This window comes from Impatiens glandulifera, chromosome 3, assembly GCF_907164915.1.
Source record: "Impatiens glandulifera chromosome 3, dImpGla2.1, whole genome shotgun sequence".
In the NCBI taxonomy this organism is placed as follows: domain Eukaryota; kingdom Viridiplantae; phylum Streptophyta; class Magnoliopsida; order Ericales; family Balsaminaceae; genus Impatiens; species Impatiens glandulifera.
Window position 1 is genome coordinate 49,536,014 of NC_061864.1, and position 12,398 is coordinate 49,548,411.

Genomic DNA, 12,398 nt, shown 5'->3' on the forward strand with positions numbered 1-12,398 from the left:
AAACATCAAAATAGTAATAATCAAATATTAACAAAAACAATTCATTTACTACTAATATAAGTCGTGAATAAAAATTATTAATTTTATTTTTATTTATATTAAACTAAATAAAAAAACCCTTTTTCATTTTTATTATATTAAATTAAATAAGAAAAAACCCTTCAAAAAAATTATTACAGTGTTGTTAATTTTTTTTAAAAAATGAGAATTTAAGAAATATGAGAAATAAAAACTAATAAAAAAAGATGAAATATAAAATAAAAATTAATATTAAAATAATAAAAAATTTAAGAATAAAATAAATTACCTAGTTTAATTAGTGAAAAAGAAAGAGTGAGAAAATATATTAATATTTAATTAATAAATATATAAATTTAAAAATAAAAGTTAACCATGGTTACTAAAAGAGGTTAAATGAGTTAATTTTTGATAGTACATATGTTTAAATGACATTTTATTAGTAGATACGACTAAATGAGCTAGTTGTACAAGTACATACGTCTAAGTGAACTTTTTTCCTATATATAATTCAAGTTTAAAAAGAAATACTAAATAAAACAAAACATCAAACTAAAATTTGAATTTTAATTTAAAAGTAATTTGTATATTGAATTATAATTTATAGAAACAATTTTCTACCCCAAAAAAGAATATTTTAAATTTTCATTTAACAATTTTTCTATCGACAGTGATTGTGTGGAGATTGGTTGCAAAGTATTAATTTCAAAAAGATTAATGTGTCACTTTAGAACATGATGATTCGCATTTTGGCAATTAATTAAATGCTTTTGTGGTGAAAGTTGAGAAGTGGTCCAAAAATTAACCATTTTATAAAATGTTGATAATTAATAATACGTGTTATATTTTGAAACACTTAAAATTATAATTCCAACGTATAACATCCTGATAAATAAATTGAATCTTTAGAGTGAGTTTGATCTTCAATTTTTGTAATAAATAAATAAATTTCAATATCATAATTTATTTTTTATAAAATTTAATTTAAAAATAAGAAAATCACATTTTAATAATTTACTTTATTTTTTTTGTGTCAACACAATTTTGATTTCATAATTTACTTTTATTTTAATTTTTAAAATAACCCAAAACTAGCAAAAAGCTCTTTTATAAAAATAAATAAATTAAAGTGACAAAAAAGTGAAAATAAAAAACATTTGATAAAATACTTTGAAATAAAAAGTCCTAAAATATTAAGTTTCCACGTAAAAAAATATTTTCCAACTGAATCACAAAAATTACCAATCATATAATAACTGGTTGAATTATTAATGAGATTTAAAGGTGTGCGCGACTCGGTTCAAACAGTTTGAATACTGAAATACATTCACTAAAGGTTTGTAAGGTATTCTTTTACAACTCTTGACCTCTTTAGTTTAGTTTGTTAGGTAAGTCATTATTAGAGGGAAATAATTAATTAGTTTGATGTTGCTAAATGACTTTATATATTATCTCTCTTTTAGCGGTTTTTAATTTTGTTAGGGTGATATACAATGTCTACACACCACGTGTGCAAAGATATCACACCTCGTGTGCAAAGATATGGATGAGATTAGAGGGGTATAAACGAGTCGGGTCGAGTTCGAACTAGCCCTAACTCGAGTTCGGCTCGACTCGTTTTTTATTGGCTCGGCTCGATCAAATAATCATAGGCTCAAGTTCGACTCGAAATGTCTGAATTTAAATATATTTATATATTAATTTCTTATATTAAAAAAAACTTAAATCACCGGTTATCAATCACCACACAAATATTTTAAATTCTTAGTTACATATTAATTAAAATAGACAAGATGAACCACGCATCACTTTACATATCTCCAAATCGATCTATGTTGGGTGGGATTCATTTCCCTCCCATTTCCATCTTTTGCAATCGATCATGTCCCCGGATACATCCGAAAACCACTCCCTTCTCAGCAACGATGACGTTGAGGCTGAATTTGGTGCAACTGAGGATGCATGAAACATCGTCAAGTATTGTATCAGATTGTGTTTGGTTCAGGAAGAGATTGATGTCGGTGTAGAATAGATCTCGCTTGGTGACATGATTACTCTTATTGTAGAGCTGATGGATGAGCTGTAGAATCTTGGTAGTGATGGTGGTTTTCCGCACGGTGGAAACATTGGCGTAGGGACGAATAGAGGATTTGTCCTTGAGGACTATGCGGTCGAGTTCGGGAATGTATAGCTGGTTGGAGAATGAGCGGGAAGGGAAGGAGAAATCGTTTCTAGAGAGTATTGATTTGATGAGAGTGAGGATTAAGGTCTCGATCTCGGACTGGACTGATAAGAGAGAGAGATCGGAGACTTCACATCATGTGTTGGAGAAGTTGAGGTCGGCGAGGGTTAAGGTTAGGGTTAGGGATTTGGCGGCGGAAGAGGAAGATGAGGAGGTGGAGGTTTGTTCGGCCTTGAGGGATTTGAGTATAGTTAGAATGACTGAATCTGGTTTCAAGCGTTTCTTGAATGGTTGTGATGTTGAAACTTCTATTAGGATTTGTATCTCTCAAATCCGACCTGCTTGAAACAATCTGTAAAAAACACAAGAAAGAAGAACACAAGAAGACATAGATTTATAGTGGTTTACTAAAATTGAGCTACGTCCACTTCAGTCGTCACCAGATTTCACTATGAAGAAGAAGAATGAATACAGAGTTTTTGCCTCACACTTTATCTCTCTAGAATTTTGTCTTAACAATATAAACCCTTAATAATCACATATTTATAGGGTAAACATTCAGGTAATAAATCTAAATAACTCTTGGTCAGGCCCAATCCCAAAATCAGATTTCACTATGGTTGAGGGATTTGAGTATAGTTAGAATGAAGGAATCTAGTTTCAAACGTTTCTTAAATGGTTGTGATGTTGAAGCTTCTGTTAGGATTTGTATCTCCCAAATCCGACCTGCTTGAAACAATCTGTAAAAAACGCAAAAAGAAGAACACAATAAGACACAGATTTATAGTGGTTCACTCAAATTGAGCTACGTCCACTTCAGGCACCACCAGATTTCACTATGAAGAAGAAGAATGAATATAGAGTTTTTGCCTCACACTTTATCTCTCTAGAATTTTGTCTTAACAATATAAACTCTTAATAATCACATATTTATAGGGTAAACATTCATGTAATAAACCTAAATAACTCTTGGTCAGGCCCAAGCCAAAAAAAAACCAATAAACTCTAATTAACAATGTAGAGTTTATTATAAGTGTAGGCTCCATAACTCAACAATCTCCCACTTGGAGACTAACTTCATTATCTCTCGATCGGTAGCGGCTTTTCATCCGGTGTCTTAACGAAGAAGAACAATTAAAGTTGCACACAACTTTAGTTTCTTATTTGTCACAACTTTCGTTAACATATCAGTTTGATTCTCACTCCTGGGAATCTTCTCAAGAGATAATACTCCATCTTTTAAAGTTGACCAGATGAAATGATAATGAACATGTATATGCTTCGTCCTGCCATGATAAACATGTCTTTGCCAAATGAATCGCACTCTGACTGTCGCATCGCAACACACTTCCCACGTAATCTTTACCCAATTCTCGCAAAAAGGGTTGTAACCACATCATCTCCTTAGCAGCCCCTGTGACAACAACATACTCTGCCTCACAATTAGAAAGAGCAACAATCTTCTGCAATTTTGAAACCCAATTGATTGCACTACCTCCCAGAGTATAAATGTACCCTGTTGTGCTCTTCCTACTATCAACATCACCACCATTGTCAGCATCAACATATCCTTCCAAACCCATATTAGACTTTCGAAAACACAAAGCGAGACCCGTACTTTCTCTTAAGTATCGTAGTATCCACTTTACTACTTTCCAATATTGTCTACCCGGGTTGCTCATGAACCTACTAACAACTCTCACTGCATGTGCTATGTCTGGTCTTGTGCAAACTATCGCATACATAATACAACCGATGACAGAGGCATACAAAATAATGGCTATGTAATTTTTCTCCTCCTCTGTTGAAGGTGACTGATCTTTAGATAGTCTGAAGTGACTAGCTAAGGGGTTAGTAACTGGTTTTGCATCATACAAGTTGAACCTACTAAGAATTTTCTTCACATATTCTTCTTGTGAAAGCTTGAGAATTTTTCATCCCTGATAATTCTCATCCCAAGGATTTGTTTTGCAACACCCAAATCCTTCAGTGCAAACTTTTTAGATAACTCTTTCTTGAGCTTGTTAATCCCATACATGTTTGCTCTAGAAATCAACATGCCATCAACGTAGAGGAGCAGAATAATGTACGATTTATCAAACCTCTTGATATAGCAGCAATAATCAGCTTCACACCTCAAAAAATTGTTACTTTTCATTAAGCTATCGAACTTCTTGTATCATTGCCTTGGAGTCTGTTTCAAACCATACAAACTCTTCTGAAGCTTTACACACAAGCTCATCTTTTGCTTTGATTTAAAATTCTTCTAGTTGTCGCATATAAATCTCTTCATCTAAATCACCATGAAGAAAAGCAGTTTTGACATCCATTTGTTGAAGATGAAAGTCTTCTTTCACAACCAAACTCAAAATAGTTCTGATTGTCATCAATTTAACTACTAGAGAGAAGATCTCATTGTAGTCAATACCTTCTTTCTGTTGAAATCCTTTTACAACCAACCTTGCATAATACCTCATGGTTTTATCATGTTCTTTCTTTAATCCTGAAGATCCATTTGTTGTGAAGTGCTTTCTTTCCTTTTGGTAGCTTAATGAGCTCTCAAGTATGATTCACCGACAAAGAATCCATCTCATCTTTCATCACAGACTCCCACTTAACTAATTCATCAGACTGTATTGCTTTCTCATAGCATTCAGGTTCACCTCTATCTGTCAACAAGATATAGTTCAGAGATGGAGACCACCTCTCAACTAGTTTTCGATTCCTTAACGATCTTCTCAGCTGTATAACCGGTGTTTGCTGATTTACCTATGGGGCCACGTTCTCAACGATTTCATCTTCAACAACACATTGTTCTTCTTTGACAGTCGGTATATATCCAGCTGAAAATTCTCTCAAATCGACTGTATCAGTCTCTTCCAACTTGGAATCACCATTTGATATCTTCCCAACACAATATTTATAGAGAACCTATTCATTGAAGATGACATTTCTGCTACGAATGATCTTCCGATTTTGATTATCCCAAAAACTATAACCAAACTCAATATCACCATAACCAATGAAAAAACATTTATTAGACTTTGGATCAAGCTTGCTCCTATCACATTCATTAATATGAACATATGATAAATAACCAAACACTTTCAAATAAGAAAGGTTTACATTTTTATTGCTTCAGGCTTCTTCAGGAATTCTGAATTCAAGAGTAACAGAGGGTCCCCTGTTTATCAAATAGACAGTAGTATTGATAGCTTCTGCCCATAAGGTTTTAGGTAGCCCTGCATGAAATCTCATGCTTCTAGCACGCTTGTTCAATGTCTGATTCATTCGTTCAGCTACTCCATTCTCTTGAGGCGTTTGGGGAATAGTCTTCACTATACTGATCTCATTCACATCACAATACTCTTTAAAATCTAAATTGATATATTCACCTCCGTTGTCGAATCTTAAGCACTTAACTTTCTGATTTGTTTCATTTTCAACCAAAGTCTTCAATATCTTGAAAATAGCAAATACTTCAGACTTGTGCTTCATAAAATATACCCATACACTTCTTGTCGAATCATCTATAAACGTCACGTAGTATTGTGATCCTCCAATAGAAGAAACATGTGCAGGTCCCCACAAATCAGTGTGTACCAATTATAGCCTTTCTTTCTTGAGCTCATTCCCAATCTTTAAGAAACTCACCCGTTTCTGTTTTCCATGAATGCAGTTTTCACATAACTGATGTTCAACAGACTTCAGTTCTGGATCTGTCCATTCTTCAAAAGAATTTTCATCCTTTTTTCGCTCATATGGCCCAACCTGCAATGCCACATCTCACTATTCTTCGAGTCATCAACTATAATAACAATTGTTTCTCTACAGGTTGAAGTGTTGTATAACGTTCTAGTTTTGTGACCTCGAGCAACAACTATTGCTCCTTTAGTCACCTTCCATGCACCATTTTCACAACTGAAATTGTGACCATCTTCATCAAGCTGTGTAACAGAAATCATATTGCGCATTAAACCTGAAATGTGTCTCATCTTATTAATCTTCCAAACATAATGATTTGCCATCTTCAATTTGATGTCACTCATGCCAACAATATCTAGTGGCTCACCATACGCGAGGTAAACTTTCCCACAGTTTTCAGCCACATAATTCTCCATTAATTCTTTATGAGCAGTGGTGTGGAAAGACGCTCCCGTGTCCAAAACCTATAAATCTATCGGACTATCAACAGACAGAAGTAACGCATCAGTGACAGATTCTATAACAACGTTGTCTGCATCATTTTTATCATCACCGTTTTTCTTCGATGCTTTGCAGTTCCTCTTTAAATGACCATATTTACCACAATTCCAACATTCAAATGTCTGCCCAGACTTGGACTGACTCCTCATGGTCCTCGACAAAGATCTGCTCTTACCTCGGTTGAAATTTCTATCATTACCTCTACCCCTGTTTTCCACATTCAAAACAGAACCCTTGAACGTTTCACCATAATCAATTTTACGAACCTCTTTAGAAAGAATATGATCTCTAACTTCAACAAATTTCAGTTTAGTATTTTCAACTGAATTACTAATTGTTGCCCTCATAGGTTCCCAACTATTTGGTAGAGATGGTAACAAAATCAGGGAACTAACTTCATCCCCAAAATCAATCTCAACAGATAACAATTGATTCACAATTGTATTGAATTCGTTCAAATGAGTAGTGACAAAAGTACCATCAACCTTTCTTAAGTAAATTAGTCTTTTCATTAAGTGGACCTTGTTGTTAGCAGATGGTTTCTCATACATATCAGAAAGAGCTTTCATCAGACCCATGGTGGTCTTCTCCTTTTCTACATTGTGAACAACCGTCTTGGCTTGCGTCAATCGGACAACTCCCCAAATCTGTATATCAAGAAGTTTCCATTCAGCTTTATCCATTTCTCTGGTTTCTCACTCAAAGGAACATGAATCTTCTTTCCATAGAGATAATCTTCAATCTGCATCCTTCAAAAGGCATAATCTGTCTCATCGAATATTCTAATCCCATGTCCTATACTGTTCTCGCTTGTCATCATTTCCAATGCTCAGATCTAGCCTAGCTGCTCTGATACGAGTTGTTAGGATTTATATCTCCCAAATCCGATCTGCTTGAAACAATCTGTAAAATCCGAAGAAAGAAGAACACAAGAAGACACAAATTTATAGTAGTTCACTCAAATTGAGCTACGTCCACTTCAACCGCCACCAGATTTCACTATGAAGAAGAAGAATGAATACAGAGTTTTTGCCTCACACTTTATCTCTCTAGAATTTTGTCTTAAACTCTAATTAACAATGTAGAGTTTATTATAAGTGTAGCTCTATAACTCAACAACTTCGTCTTCTTCACTATCGGAATCAAGGGTTATGTGGATAATTGGATTTTGTGGAGGCCCATAAGTAATAAGCCCATAAATAGTCTTATGGGTATGCTTCAAATTTTTATTAAAAAGTAAATTATAATAATAAAAAAATTATATGATTAGGCTCGTAAAAGCTCGACGAGTTTTCAAGCGAGTTTTATCTAAGTTTGAATTCGGCTCGAAACTTAAACGAGCTGGCTCGAGCTCGGCTCAAATTTGATTTTGACCGAGCGGCTCATGAGTGACTCAACTCATTTACACCCCTAGATGAGACCCTAGATAAATGAGTTGGAGTAAATAATAAACTATGAGTTAAAATGAGAGTAGAGATTAACCTTCACTTTTTTTGGGGGGTGGAACGGTTAAAACTATTTCATTAAAATCCCAAAAGTGGGAGGGTCAAAATCAAAACTAGACAAACCCTAGCTATGATTAAGGATGACAATCAAAATACCTTAAAAAACTAATTAGTAGCATTCATACATTCTAAAAAAACAGAGATTACAAATAGAAAAGACTACATTCAAACCTAAATATCCCAGCCTGAGATTTTTGCATGCCATCTATCTTCATTGAGAGGCCTTCTTCCCTTTCCTCTTCCCATTCCTCTAACGATGGAACGGTTAAAACCATTTCATTAAAATCCCAAAAGTGGGAGGGTCATAAATCAAAGCTAGATAAACCCTAGCTATGATTAAGGATGACAATCAAAATACCTTAAAAAACTGATTAGTAGCATTCATACATTCTAAAAAAAATAGAGATTATAAACAGAAAAGACTACATTCAAACCTAACTATCCTAACCTGAGATTTTTGCATGTCATCTATCTTCATTGAGAGACCTTCTTCCCCTTCCTCTAACGATGTAAGAAGACTGTATTGAAAGGATGATGAGTTTTGTTGTTTCTCATTTTGAATGCTCTCTTTGTACGAGCCCGTTCTGATTTGATAGAAAGAATTGTTTCTGAGAATTTCAGGGCTTTTACCTTTGTTATCTTCAACTTGAATTTCTGTATTTTTGTTTTCCTTATTTTCGCTTCAACTTCAGACTCCACATCGGTTTTGGAATCTTTTTATCGACTTTTGAATTCTCTGTTTCAGCTTTAAAATATTGAGTGTCTTCTTCTTGAGTTTTCTCAACAATAACTTGAGGTTCATCTTCCATTTCCATCCTGATCCTTCGCATTACAGAAAATTTTCTTTTCCTCTTCACCTTGATTCCTTTTACTTTCTTTCCTTCACTGTTTTCCTTTTTCCCAGAATCCTTCTTACTTTCTTCTACAACTGTTTGATCTTTGAGTTTGGCCTCCTCTATTTCCTCTTTTTATTTTCTGCTTCCTGACTTTTCTGGTTTTTCTGCTTTTCTTCTTTAGCTTTATTACATTTATTGTGTAGGAAAAAATTACAGAAATCACACCTCTTTGGTTTCCATTCTTAAGAGATCTCCATGACATTGTATTTCCTTTTCTTTCAACAACTGTCATTTTCATTGGTAGGACACTCCTAGGATGCACTTAAATGTTAATTCTAGCAAATGACAAGTGCTCTCCTCATTAGTTATTAGGACCATATATAATGGTTTCCCAATTGTACTTACAAAATGACTAATTGCTTCAGCATTGTACATGTATGCTGGAATGTTCCAAAGTTTGAACCAAATCTGGGTTGTTTCTTTTGGTTTGCTTTGTAGATTCATCTATTTTGACCACTTTTCCAGCTTCATGCAATTTGATCCTGTATAAGTATGCACTTTCTCCAAATTTCTTTCAGATTTGAGCCCTTTTTGAACTGCAGGAAGTAGAGATCATGTATATTTGCAGAAACTTTTTCAAGCCTCTTTTCTCCCTACTATTTAATTAGAGCCTCTTTGGTAGTTGGGAATGATACTCTATTTTTCCCAATAAAATTTCTAACCACTACAAACTTCCAGTCTTCAATACATTTCTCCTCTACTTTAGAAGTCAATTTAATTCAAAAGGAGAGTTGAGTACCTCTACCTTTGTTTGGATATCCTCCAAGTAGATTTTCCCTTTGTATGCATGATCTTCAGATTTCTTTTATGCTTTATTCTTCCATACTTCATTGACTTTCCATGTTGAATTACTCCTGATAGTGTAGGTCTTGGTTTTGGGAGTCTTCATCAGCTTCTTCATTGCATCAACTGACTATTTAACTATTTCCTCATATTCTATTTTCTTTAGTAAATTCTGGTCTTTGAGATAATGAATATTGAGTTGGACTGTTATTTGCTGAGATTTCTCTTTACTAATTGTGATTTCATCCTTCTTAGCATGTATTAGGAGTTTGGTAATCTGGTTTTTAAGACCAAACAGGTTGGCTCTTTCATTATAACCAACATTCCAAATTACTTATCTTTTCCCCTGTTTTCCTGCAGCATTTTCTTCAGAATTTTTAACAGCAATTGGTTCCTTACCTTTGTTGTATTCCTGTTTTTCCTGGATTATTTCTTCAGCAATCATATCAATTTTCTTTTCAGCCACCTCCCTTAAACCTTCCATTACAAATTCTTTTACTTCCTTATACTTATTGTTTTTATTTCTTCCAATTTTAATGAAGAACAGAACAAAGCAACAAAGCAATTAAGAAGAGAAATTACAGAATATGGTATACCAGAAACCCTAATTATACAGAACAGGGTAAACCAAAAACCCTAACCTTCCAACCAAGATCTGTAGATGAATGATCGACCTAACAATTATAGCTGATACCGTGTCGTTCGTGCCGATTGTGTCGATTGTGCAACAATAAGCGATCTACGACCTTGATATCGTGTAAATCGTGTCGATCGTGTCGATCGTGACGTTTGTGCCGATCGTGCCGTTCGTGTCGATCGTGCCGTTCGTGTCGATCGTGTCGATCGTGCCGATTGTGTTATTCTTTTATTCGTGATGAGATAATTTGCTGCCGGAATTTTCGCCGAAAACCTAAAATCTCCCATTAACCTTCACTTTTTGAAACAATTGAGTGATATATTTTGTCAATGTTTGTTTTGTTAGTAACTAAATGATACATTTTGTTATTTTGTTTATGAGTGAATAATGTTTTTGTTAGTTAATTAAACTTAATATTTTAAAAATAGTATTTATTTGTTTTAAATATTATTATTAAAGTTTTAAAATAAGTAATGTATTATGAGAAATAATTAGGAAAAATAAAATTTAAAAGAAATATATTAATTTATTACCGATATTTTTATGAAAAAACAAGAACAATAATTTTTCGACGGATATTCCTATGAAAATATTATAAAATTTCCGATGAATATTCTCAGAAAATTTTCAATGAAATAATTCGTCGAAAATATCATCGTAAATTTTGTGATAAAAACATTACAAACTTTCCGACGGATATTCCTATGAAAAATTTTCAATAAAATAATTTGTCATAAATTCCCTAGTAAAAATAATGGAAAATTTCCAATGAAATTATATGTCGTAAATATCGTCAAAATATTCGTCGTAAATTTCTCGGCCAAAATATCTTCTGTGATGAAAGATATTGTGTTAGAAATATCATCACAACATGACATATATGAAAAATTCGTCACAAATATTTTAGAACAAATATTTTAGACGGATTTTATTTTCGTTAGAAGATTTTATATATTCAGAAGATTCTGTTAGAAATATATATGTCACACATGTCAAATTTTCTTGTAATGTGATGAATCTTTTGTTATTGGTATTATTATTATTATTATTATTATTATTATTATTATTATTATTATTATTATTATATATATATATTCATCTAAATTTATTGTAGTGTGAAGAATATTTTGTTATTGGTATCATTAATATATATATAAATATATATTATGATATTTTATTTTTAAAGTGTCCGGATTGTCGGGTCGAGAGTTGTGGTTAATTTGGATAATATGTAAGAGTAAATGAATATTTGGGTCGGATTATGGGTTGACCCGCACATAAATTTAAAACGATTAAAAATAGTATATGTAGTGTCGGCCCTAAGGTAAACCCGACAATCCCTTGGGCTAGGGCAGCCCACTCCCAAGGGCCGCCCATTTGTTAAAAATATTATGTTATATTTATTATAATTTTAAATATAAAATGTGTTTAGCTTAGTGGTTAAAGATAAAAATTAATAACTTTTATATGGTTATGGGTTCAAATCTAAAAAAACAATTTTCTTAATCAATTTTTAAAATTAAACCTAAGGCAACAAAAATATATCGTCTTTTTTCTACCGTGGTTGTAGTAGCCTAAAACTCGGGGACGACTTTAACTATATGTAAGTTTTGAACTTGCAACATAACAAAACAAGTACAATACTTTAACCAACTAGGATAATAACACTTTATATTTTAAATTAAACATCAAATTTGATGAACGTGAGACATTTTAACAATATAAGTTCAAGTTTTTAACTAACTAATATATATATATATATATATATATATAATGATGCTTAATTTTTAAAGTCTCTGGATTACCGAGTCGAGAGATGTCGCTAATTTTAATATATATGTGAGAGTAAATACATACTTGGATCGGATTGTGGGTTGACCCGCCCATAAACTTAAAACGGTTAAAAATAAAATTAAAAATGCTATATGTATGTTTCGAATTTGCAACCTAACAAAATAAATACAACACTTTAACCAACTAGGCTAATAACAATTTAAGTTTTAAATTCAACAATAGATTTGATGAACGTGACACATTTAAACAATATAAGTTCAATTGTTTAACTAACTAATATATATATATATATATATATATATATATATATATAAAATAATGCTTAATTTTTAAAGTGTCCGGATTGCCCGGTCGAGAACTGTGATTAATTTGGATAT

The 12,398-nt window shown here is 32.7% G+C and overlaps 1 pseudogene; it reads right to left on the reverse strand.

Moving 5' to 3' along the window:
- Positions 1 to 1,786: 1,786 nt before the first annotated feature.
- LOC124930329 lies at positions 1,787 to 7,089 on the reverse strand (annotated as a pseudogene).
- Between the last annotated feature and the right edge of the window lie 5,309 nt (positions 7,090 to 12,398).